The sequence below is a fragment of the Thamnophis elegans genome, chromosome 16 (assembly GCF_009769535.1).
Source record: "Thamnophis elegans isolate rThaEle1 chromosome 16, rThaEle1.pri, whole genome shotgun sequence".
Taxonomy (NCBI): Eukaryota; Metazoa; Chordata; class Lepidosauria; order Squamata; family Colubridae; genus Thamnophis; species Thamnophis elegans.
In genome coordinates this window covers 31,802,762-31,814,822 of record NC_045556.1, presented here as the reverse complement: position 1 = coordinate 31,814,822, position 12,061 = coordinate 31,802,762, and positions in this window count along the sequence as shown.

Below are 12,061 nucleotides of genomic sequence, written 5' to 3'. Positions count from 1 at the left end.
AGGGGAGACAGGAGAGCAATCTTCCAATACTTGAGGGGCTGCCACAGAGAGGAAGGGGTCAAGCTTTCATCCAGAGGTTGTGGGTGCTCCAACACTGGAAGTTTTAAAGAAGAGATTGGACAGCCATTTGTCTGGAATGGTATAGGGTCTCCTACCTGAGCAGGGGGTTGGACTAGAAGACCTCCAAGGTCCCTTCCAACTCTATTATTCTATTTTTAAGACTCTGCTTTCTAGAGCCAAAGATCCATATGTATGTGGACATATGGATACGTACACAATAGACTAACTAATTGAATTGAACTAATTGAATTGAAGAACGGTTGCAGGAACTGGGCATGGCTAGTCTAGTGAAGAGAAGGACCAGGGGAGACAGGAGAGCATCTTCCAATATTTGATGGGCTGCCACAGAGAGGAGGAGGGAGTCAAGCTATTTTCTAAAGCACCCAAAGGCCAGATGAGAAATAATGGATGGAAACTGATCAAGGAGAGATTCGACCTGGAAATAAGGAGACATTTCATGATAGTGAGAACAACTAATGGAACAGAAGTTGCCTTCAGAATTCGTGGGAGCCCTCATCAGAGCCTTCCCCAGACTCCAGGGCTGGCCCATCTTCCTGCCCAACCTCCTCACTGTTTTAATTTGCTGCCAGCTCCGTTGGCTGCCGGCGGGCCACAACACATAAATAGTCCCAGATTGGATCCTGCAGAATTATCCCAGGTTGCGTACATTTCTTCTACACAGTTCCATTCAACTCTAAGGGCCCCTGAAGCCAATTTCCAATGCAGATATCCAGATGAAAGCATTGCTAAGAAAGAGCTTCATTCAGGAACCACCAAAAACAGATCCCAGTTCATCCAGCACCACCCCTCTTAGTCTTTCTTTGAGTAGGGGAGGAGGAGGAGGAGGAGGAGGAGGAGGAGGAGGAGGAGGAGGAGGAGGAGGAGGAGGAGGAGGAGGAAGGTCTCGGCTTTGTGCTGAATCTCAAGACTTTTGCACTTGGGATAAGAAATGAAATCTCTTCCCGAGCTTTTATGGCGTAAGTAATGAACAAAATTGAAAGACAGTTCAGGCGTTGGCTGGAATTACTGCCTCATCCAGTCTGGGAGATAATCAATACAAGCCCTCACTTACCAATCTCATCTGCATGTTGACTCCATCTCACAGGCCGTCTCTCGACAAATTCATCTCGCCGGAGGTCCAATAAAGCATGTTGCTGGCATTGATCTGGTTTATTCATCACTGGGCCTGGAAAATGCATCACTTAAATTAATAGAAGGACGGGCAATTAGGCCATGAAAAGTTAGCCTGCTCCCACTGAACAAGGTACATTGTGCAAATTAAGGGAGGAAATATTAGAGGGGCAGAGGAGATGCATCTCAGCTCCATCTACATATTCATGTACCATTTGCCTGGAAGGAGTCGAGGGGCAAGTGGGTTTTCAAGGACCAACAGAGTTGGAAGGGACCTTGTAGGTCATCTAGCCCAACCCTCCCACCTAAGCACCATTTCTGACAGAGGGCAGTACAGTCTCTTCTTGAAATCCTCCAGTGATGGTAAAGGTAAAGATCAAGGTTCTCCTCACATGTATATGCCAGTAGTTCCCCACTCTAGGGGGCAGTTCTCATCTCGGTTTCAAAGCCGAAGAGCCAGCACTGTCCGAAGGCGTCTCCGTGGTCATGTGGCCGGCATGACTCAATGCCGAAGACACACGGAACGCTGTTCCCTTCCCACCAAAGGTGGTCCCTAGTTTTCTACTTGCATTTTTGATGTCCTTTCAAACTGCTAGGTTGGCAGAAGCTGGGACAAGTAACGGGAGCTCACTCCATTACGTGGCGCTAGGGATTCGGACTGCTGAACTGCCAACCTTTCTGATTGAAAAGCTCAGCATCTGAGCCACCGCATCCCTGTGTTGAAGCTTGCACAATGACTAAGGTGGGATCCTGAGAGCCGGCAGTTTTTTTTTAAAGTTTCTTAGAGAAACAGAATAATAGAGATGGAAGCCAACCCTTGCTCAAGCAGGAGACTCTATGCCATTCCCGACAAATGTTTGCCCCATTCTTAAAATCCTCCCAGTGATGGAGCTTTCCCAGCTTCTGAAGGCAAGCCACTCCGCTGATTCATTGTTCTAAGTCTTGGGAAATTTCTCTTTAGTTCTAGGCTGGTTCTGTCCTTTGATGAGTTTCCATCCATTGCTTCTTGACTTGGCGCCTGGTGCTTTGGCAAATAGGTTGACGCTCTCTTCTTTGTGACACCCCCTCAGATATGGAAAGACAGCTATCATGCTCACCTCTCATCCTTTTTATTTGTTAAACAAGGTTTCTATAAGGAAGTTGGTGTATGGTTCCCATTGTGAGCAATATGGTGAAGGAAGTTACCACCCACCCCTCTCCTAGAAAATAGAAATATCCTGGGAAATATTGAAAAGACAGAGTATTATATTTCCCTGGATGAGAAGTGGAGAAACATGTTTTCTTTAGGCAGGAAATAAGACTCACTCTTAATAGCTCTCACCATCCTCAATAGCTCACAGCAGATGTCCCTACGAGATAAAGAGATAGCTAGGTCTATTCATAGGGAAGTGCCCTCACCCATGATCCAACAAAGGTAGAATTAGCCCTCTACCCATCTCACCACATGGCACCTGGGATGATGACATCAGCCAGCAAGGCTCAACCAAGCCTGGGACTCAGGGCAGCCTACAAAGTTAGCTAAGACCTCCAATCCACCAATCAGACTACATGTCTTACACAGGAACAGGAAGCTCATATGGTGGCGCCCAGAGAGGGCATAAAACCCAGCGACTCTCAGCATCTCGGTCCTTTTTTCTTCTTCTTCAACATCTTCGAGGCATGTGGTCCCCCTTTTTCCCAGGACCTCAAACCACCTGGCCCTGTCTCCATTAAAACCTTCCTCCCAAGCAACTTCCATGAATCCAGTGTCTTTCCCCCCTCCACTTGGAACTGAACCCAGAAGGACATTTCTTCCAACAGTCGTATAATGGGAATGGCAAGTGAGCTTAGATTTCGCATCTTTTGTCTGAAGCTCATTTGGGCTATTGAGATTAACAGCTTCTTGCAAAGGCATTCGAGTGAGAAAACATCTCCAGAGCTTGTGTCTTTATCTCCTCGTCTACAAATGTATTCCTTTGGGAGGTGTTACTGCTCTCCCAACTCCCATTAATGTCATCTGGAATTAGGGATTCCTACTTACGGCACCTGCCCCTCGAATTTTTTTTATTGCCAGATTCGTGTCTTGGCTGCAGCTCCTCTCAACCAAATTGGAATTCCGTCAGCATTTACAGATCAGCCGGGCGAGCGTTAATTGTTTAGCAGGCCCTCTTTAGAAATTAATTTACAATGATACAAATTCAAGGAATATGCAAAAGGGAAGTTAAAAAAAAGTGTCTCAATTAACATACAAAAGTCGGAGTGCGCCGCCCGCTTGGCTGAACATCTCCGCCAAGGCCCCGGCGGCCGACAGAAAGGAACAGCAGCGCAAAAGCGCATGGATTAAAGAGGCCCTTGTGGGGAGCGGCAACGGGGAGAAGCAACAAATGCAGGGTTTTCTATTAGGAGGCCTCGGAAAAGCTTTATTGCATGGGAAGCTCATTTCGGGGAATACAGGGCGGGGGAATGCAAACAGCACTAAATAGGTTTGGCAGAAAACTCATTTGGGGGTTTGAAATGAGGTGGTGAGTATAAATGCCCTTGTAGCAGGCGAGAAGTCAGGGATCCGACAATTATCGTTTGTTCCAAGATTGGAGGGTATTAAAAAAAAATTGGTGTGGTGAGAGGTTCAATGAAGGGCGGAAAGTAGAGAGTTTCTCCACCTGTTGTAGGATTTATGTATTTATTTTATTTAGTTTGTCGAATGTGTAAAAGATAAGAGGTATAAGTGTAAGCATAATTATGAACACAGTAAGTGGGTAGGAGTAAATGGAGACATTAAGACAGGGAGCATAGGCATGCTGGTGCGCTTATGCACGCCCCCTTTACAGACCTCTTTAGGAATGGGGTGAGGTCTACGGGAGACAGTTTGAGGTTGAAGCTGTGGGGGGTTTGAGGATGTAACAACGGAGTCAGGTAGAGCATTCCAGATGTTGACCACTTTGTGGCTGAAGTCGTATTTTCTGCAATCGGGTTTGGAGTGGTTTACCTTGAGTTTGTATCTATTGTTTGCTCAAGATAAGGCATTTGCCCTGGCCAAATTCCAACTGTGAAAGGAGTCATAGACTCTTGCAGCTAGAAGGGACCTCGGAGGTCTTCTAGTCCAACCCCTGCCCATGGCAGGAGACCTTATACTCCATTGTGGGAAAATGGTTGTTGAGACTTTGATTAAAAACCTACAGTGACGGAGCAGCCACAACTCTGAAAGGCATGCTGCTTCATTGATTAATTGTTAATGTACACTGAGAGCAACTGCACCAAAGACAAATTCATTGTGTGCCCAATCACACTTGGCCAATAAAGAATTCTATTCCTATTCCTATTCCTATTCCTATTCCTATTCCTATTCCTATTCCTATTCCTATTCCCTTCCCATTCCATTCTATTTCTATTCCCTTCCCATTCCATTCCTGTTCCTATTCCCTTCCCGTTCCATTCCATTCCTGTTCCTATTCCTATTCCTATTCCCTTCCCATTCCCATTCCCATTCCCATTCCTATTCCTACTCCATTCCCGTTCCTGTTCCTATTCCTATTCCCATTCCCATTCCCATTCCTATTCCCATTCCCATTCCCTTCCCATTCCATTCCTATTCCCTTCCCTTCCCATCTCATCCCATCCAATCCCATCCCATCCCATTCCTATTCCTATTCCCTTCCCGTTCCATTCCATTCCATTCCTATTCCCTTCCCGTTCCATTCCATTCCTGTTCCTATTCCTATTCCTATTCCTATTCCTATTCCCTTCCCATTCCCATTCCCATTCCCATTCCTATTCCTATTCCCATTCCCTTCCCATTCCATTCCTATTCCCTTCCCTTCCCATCTCATCCCATCCAATCCCATCCCATCCCATTCCATTCCTGTTCCTATTCCCTTCCCGTTCCATTCCATTCCTATTCCCTTCCCGTTCCATTCCATTCCTATTCCTATTCCCTTACCATTCCCATTCCCATTCCCATTCCTATTCCTACTCCATTCCCATTCCCGTTCCTGTTCCTATTCCTATTCCCATTCCCATTCCCATTTCCATTCCCATTCCCATTCCCTTCCCATTCCATTCCTATTCCCTTCCCTTCCCATCTCATCCCATCCAATCCCATCCCATCCCATCCCATCCCATCCCATCCCATTCCATTCCATTCCTGTTCCTATTCCCTTCCCGTTCCATTCCATTCCATTCCTATTCCCTTCCCGTTCCATTCCATTCCTGTTCCTATTCCTATTCCCTTCCCATTCCCATTCCCATTCCCATTCCCATTCCCATTCCTATTCCTACTCCATTCCCGTTCCCGTTCCTGTTCCTATTCCTATTCCCATTCCCATTCCCATTCCCATTCCTATTCCTACTCCATTCCCGTTCCCGTTCCTGTTCCTATTCCTATTCCCATTCCCATTCCCATTCCTATTCCTACTCCATTCCCATTCCCGTTCCTGTTCCTATTCCCATTCCCATTCCCATTCCCTTCCCATTCCATTCCTATTCCCTTCCCTTCCCATCTCATCCCATCCCATCCCATCCCATTCCTATTCCTATTCCCTTCCCATTCCATTCCACTCCATTCCATTCCATTCCTATTCCCTTCCCATTCCACCCCATCCCATTCCATCCCATCCCATCCCATTCCCATTCCTATTCCTACTCCATTCCCATTCCCATTCCCATTCCTATTCCCATTCCCTTCCCATTCCTATTCCCTTCCCTTCCCTTCCCATCTCATCTCATCCAATCCCATCCCATCCCATCCCATTCCCATTCCTATTCCTACTCCATTCCCGTTCCCGTTCCCGTTCCCGTTCCTGTTCCTATTCCTATTCCCATTCCCATTCCTATTCCTATTCCCATTCCCTTCCCATTCCATTCCTATTCCCTTCCCTTCCCATCTCATCCCATCCAATCCCATCCCATCCCATTCCTGTTCCTATTCCCTTCCCGTTCCATTCCATTCCATTCCTATTCCCTTCCCGTTCCATTCCATTCCTGTTCCTGTTCCTATTCCCTTCCCATTCCCATTCCTATTCCTATTCCCATTCCCTTCGCATTCCATTCCTATTCCCTTCCCATCTCATCCCATCCAATCCCATCCCATCCCATTCCATTCCTGTTCCTATTCCCTTCCCTTCCCGTTCCATTCCATTCCTATTCCCTTCCCGTTCCATTCCATTCCTGTTCCTATTCCTATTCCCTTCCCATTCCTATTCCTACTCCATTCCCGTTCCCGTTCCTATTCCCATTCCCATTCCCATTCCCATTCCCATTCCCATTCCTATTCCCATTCCCTTCCCATTCCTATTCCCTTCCCATCTCATCCCATCCAATCCCATCCCATTCCATTCCTGTTCCTATTCCCTTCCCGTTCCATTCCATTCCTATTCCCTTCCCATTCCATTCCATTCCTGTTCCTGTTCCTATTCCCTTCCCATTCCCATTCCTATTCCTACTCCATTCCCGTTCCCGTTCCTGTTCCTATTCCCATTCCCATTCCCATTCCCTTCCCATTCCATTCCTATTCCCTTCCCTTCCCATCTCATCCCATCCCATCCCATCCCATTCCTATTCCTATTCCCTTCCCATTCCATTCCACTCCATTCCATTCCTATTCCCTTCCCATTCCACCCCATCCCATTCCATCCCATCCCATCCCATTCCCATTCCCATACCTATTCCTATTCCTATTCCCTTCCCATTCCATTCCATTCCATTCCTATTCCCTTCCCATCCCATCCCATTCCCATTCCTATTCCTATTCCCTTCCCGTTCCATTCCATTCTTATTCCCTTCCCGTTCCATTCCATTCCTGTTCCTATTCCTATTCCTATTCCCTTCCCTTCCCATTCCTATTCCTACTCCCTTCCTGTTCCCATTCCCGTTCCTATTCCTATTCCTATTCCTATTCCTATTCCTATTCCTATTCCCTTCCCATTCCCATTCCTATTCGCTTCCCATTCCATTCCATTCTATTCCTATTCCCTTCCCATTCCATTCCATCCCTATTCCCTTCCCATCCCATCTCATTCCTATACCTATTTCCTTCCCATTCCATTCCATTCCTATTCCCTTCCTGTTCCATTCCCTTCCCATTCCATTCCATTCCTATTCCTATTCCCTTCCATTCCCATTCCATTTTATTCTATTCTCATTGACAGGAAACTTCTCCTTGGTTCCAGATTGGAACTCTCTTTTATGAACTTCCACCCAGTACTTCTTGTCCTTCACTTTGGTGGTGGGGAGGGAAGGAGGAGGAGATATCTGAGGTAGGGAGCAAGGTTCTGTGGAGTAAACAAGCAATGCACCAATTACCCTCTACCATCTACATGCCTTAGCAGATGTGTTATTTTCCAACCTGGTTAAGGAAAAAAGGTGCTACTGTAGAATGGTCTTCCTAGACAGTGATCTCAAATGCGGGGGGGGGGGGGGGGTGGGGATTTCAGGATCCATTGTTGGAAGTCAAGCTAGAATGAACCTAGAGTCCCAACCTAGAATTAAGGAGAACTTTCTTAACAGTGAGAAAGATTCATTGGTGGAATGGCTTGCCTTCAGAAGTTGTGGTTACTCCATCACTGGAGGTTTTTAAGAAGAGATTGGACAGCCTTTTGTCTGAAATGGTGTAGGGCCTTGATGGCAAATCAAACCGAAGGCAAGGCAAGAAACAACAGATGGAAACTAAGGAAGGATATAACTAACCTTGAACGGAGGAGAAACTTCCCCATAGTGAGAACAATAAACTAGTGGAATGGCTTCTTTCCAGAAGTTGTGGGTCCTTCAACATTGGGAGATGTTAAGAAGAGATTGGACAGCCACTTGTCTGGAGTAGTATGGGATCTCCTGCCCGTGCAAAGGGTTGGACTAGAAGACCTCCAAAGTCCCTTCCAACTCTGTTGTTCTTGAGTCTAGAAATCCTGAAAGGCCCAGAGCTGTCCATGGTTCTGAAGTGGTTCTGGAAATACAGGGGAAATGGCTACACTCTCAAGAAGCACTGGTGCAAAACTGTGAGTGAAGCAAGCAAACTGTTCCCATGGACAGCTGAACAAAGTAATTTTCTGCTCAGGACTTAGGCAATTATGCAGATTGCAACTGGCAATTTCTCTGCCAGCTGCCAGAAACTCATTTGCTTGCTGAATCATACATCTTGCCACTGGAGATGGGGAGGTGAAAATGGCAGATTGAAAGCACCTGGCACTTCTACATGTGCTCGCTTGGCCACCGTATGTATGTATGGATTCAAAATCAAGTGCAATAAAAGCTTGATTGGCTTGTAACATATATCTCCCCATGGTTCAAGGGGGTGAAGGGAGCACTGCTTTCAAATGGCTTTCAGGAGATAAAGACTTGGAAGAAATTCTGGGCACATCTTGGAGAGAGAGAGAGAGAGAGAGAGAGAGAGAGAGAGAGATGTTCCCTGAAGATGGACTCCAGCATGAGTCCGAAAGCTCGAAGATAAAACCTTTGGTCCCGGTGACTGACCCAGATTGGACCCTGCAACATTATCCTGGGCCACATATATTTACCATAGATAGAATGGATGGATGGATAGATGGATCTATCTATCTATCTATCTATCTATCTATCTATCTATCTATCTATCTATCTATCTATCTATCTATCTATCTACCTACCTACCTACCTACCTACCTACCCAACCACCCACCCATCTATCTATCTATCTATCTATCTATCTATCTATCTATCTATCTATCTATCTATCTATCTATCTATCTATCTGGCCTGCAGCCATCTTTTGATAGTGTTGGCTCACTCTTTGACCTGCCACATTTTCTATTATTCTATTATGTATTTTCTATGGTGGGAGAATGGGATTGTACGGAGTTAGACGCTATGTAGCCATAACAACATTCTTTCTAGAAAGCCAAGGTCATCCTTTGTCTTTCACCTCTGCACCTGACTGGAACTGGATGGGTGGAAGCTGCCAGCATGGCAGTGGGACATTGGACCATGGGATGGACTTGTGGGTGTGGGGGCAAGATCTTGAACTTTCAACTGGGTGGGGAAAACCAGGAAGCTTTCAGATTTCACATGGCTCTCTTAATAAACTGGAACTTTGAGCAATACTTTGCCTCGGACTCTGATTTACTTTTGGATGCTATTTGGAACCCTGACACCATGTCTTAAAGGAATAAACAACAGATCTATTTTTGTACGCGTTTATTTAAAAATCCATATCTTAGGGTAGTAGAGGTCAACCTAATTCCTTACATCAATCTTTTTTCCAGGGTCTACAGTTATGAAACCAAAAAGAGAGAGACTCTTTTCTACAAGAAAAGTGGGCAGAAAAAAAGGAACAGGTGCCAAGGTATAAGCAAATATTCTGGATCTATTCATTCCCATCACAAGAGGAAAAAATATTGTCTTTTTAAGAGATAAACATCACTGCACAGCACATGACTTCCCCTGTTATAGATCTTGCTAGTAAAAGAATCCTGAACAAGCAATCTGCCTACATGTCTATTTTCTTGCTGTGCTGGTATTTTTTTTCCCTTTTCTCAAAACTGTTGGCATGGCACTTTTAGGTTATCTGCCAACTGTATGGTTAACGCAGAGGGAAAATGAAGGTTTGACTCAGTCCGTCAATGATAGAGGCACCTTGTCTTCCCCTCTTCCCAAATTTTCTCTGACCTCGACTTAAATAAAGTTGAAAGAAAAAGCTTGAAACAACAACAACAACAACATCAACAACAAAAGACCTCCCTTCTCCATCTCTTCCACCCACAGGAGCCATGGATGAAATTGCTGAGTGAGAAGAGATGATGGAGAATAACAGAGTTGGGAGGGACCTTGGAGGTCTTCTCGTCTAACCCCCTCCTCAGGCAGGAAGCCTTATACCATTTCAGACAAATGGTTGTCCGATGTCTTCTTAAAAATGTCAAGAGCAAAAAACTTTCTAAGGCAGTCCAATGGGGATTAAATACACCACTTTGTTCTTGCTTAATGGACTAATTAAGCTTAAGAAAAGAGTTTCTTAGGGAGAAAAGAAAAAAAACACCTCACCAGGTAGAAACACTTTCATTCTCTCTTCTTGGAGCCGTCTCCAACTATGTCAGCTGGGGGGGGGGGCTGTCTGTTTGCCGCCGGTTGGAAGCACTCCTCCCCTTGGGTCGATCAGGGACTTTGCGATGTCCCTGCGACCAGCAAAGTCTTGTCTTCCCAGTCACCGTCTCTTCGGGCCGGTTTAGGTCCTGCCGGACTGTCCAGGGGCAAAAGTGTCATTGGTGGATTCGGACAGCCGAATCCACACAATGTATCGTTGCGATGTTGGCTCCTCCCACCTCCTTCTTCTTAAAAAATGTCGAGTGTTGGAGCATTCACAACTTCTGAAGGCAAGTTGTTCCGCTGATGAATTGTTCCCACTGTCAGAAAATTTCTCCTTTGTTCTAGGTTGCTTGAAGAGCCGAGGTGGCGCAGTGGTTAGGGTGCAGTGCTGCAGGCCACTTCAGCTGACTATTATCTGCAGTTCAGTGGTTCTAATCTCACCAGCTCAAGGTTGACTCAGCCTTCCATCCTTCCGAGGTGGGTGAAATGAGGACCCAGAGTGTGGGGGCGATATGCTGACTCTGTAAACTGCTTAGAGAGGGCTGAAAACCCTATGAAGTGGTATATAAGTCTAACTGCTATTGCTATTGCTATTCTCTTTTGGATTTCCATTCACTGTCTTGCCGTCCATGAAACACTGGAACTCTCTTGCACCTTATCCTGTTTTCTATTTGATTCATTGCAGGTTCTCTTCCTTCAGAAGGAAGAATGGCCTCCAAATTAATTAAAACAAAAAAGGGGGGGAGGTGCTCCGTCCACAGGGATCAAGAAATGAGCTCTCTCAAAATTTAGCCCTATGGCTTTCCAAGAGAAGTAGATACTGCCAAGCCTTCACTAATACAATTACTTAGGCATTCAGAATGTTTTTTTTTTTAAAAAGTGCCATAATAAATACGGGAAATCTGTGGCTTGTGCTGAAGCCCGTCTTGGCTACGATCCCAAGAGCTTTTCCCGAGGGGGGGGGCATTTTCTACAGCTGAGTTGCAAATGCAAAGAGGGGGGAACACCCCCACAAAAAAAACCTGTATGAGAGTCCAGGTTGCCAAAAGGACAAGAGTCCTGGTCCAGTTGTTTTTAAAAAAATAAGCACGTCGAAAGTGTTCGCCAGCTTGATGGGCGCGATTCGTTTCCAACCCCCGAAATGTTAACAAACACCAGGCTCTTAAGTACGGTATGATTAATATTGATTTTAATATGCAATGAGTTTCCTTCTTGGTCTAATTGACCTTTGGAGTCCTATACTGAAGAGCCGATGTTTACAGAAACCACCGCAGAGGTGGAATTCGAAACGGTGTCAGGTGTTCTGGAAAGGAAGGCTTGGGCCTTGCCAGTTGCTTTAGCTCGAAATCCCATTTGGGCCCAGCGGGTTGCCATCTTGCGGTACTAGTGGGAGAGAGGGAGAGGGAGAGAGAGAGAGAGAGAGATGGAGAGAGAGGGGGAGAGAGAGCGCGGGAGAGAGGGAGGGAGAGAGAGAGAAAGAGAGAGAGAGAGAGAGAGAGAGAGAGAGAGAGAGAGAGATCTAATTTGTGCTCATAGCTTCTTCTTGATCCCCATCCCTGCCATGAAAATAACATTTGGGAGGCTCTTAGTGTGCTTCTTGAGAAGTGAACACGGTGATAATTTAGCTCAGAGAAATGCCAAAGAGGAGCCATTTGGCCTGTTTAGAGAGATGGAGGAGACGTATGTTTACCCCAGTCAGCCACCCACTTCGTTAAAATTCCTCATCTGTGTAAGAAGAGGCCAGATGTGGAGCCACCACCTACTGGTCCCCAGTGAGTGGTAAATGTCCCAAGAGCCTTTGACCTAAAAGCATTGACAGAAAAACCTCCCTTCTTCCTCTCCATCA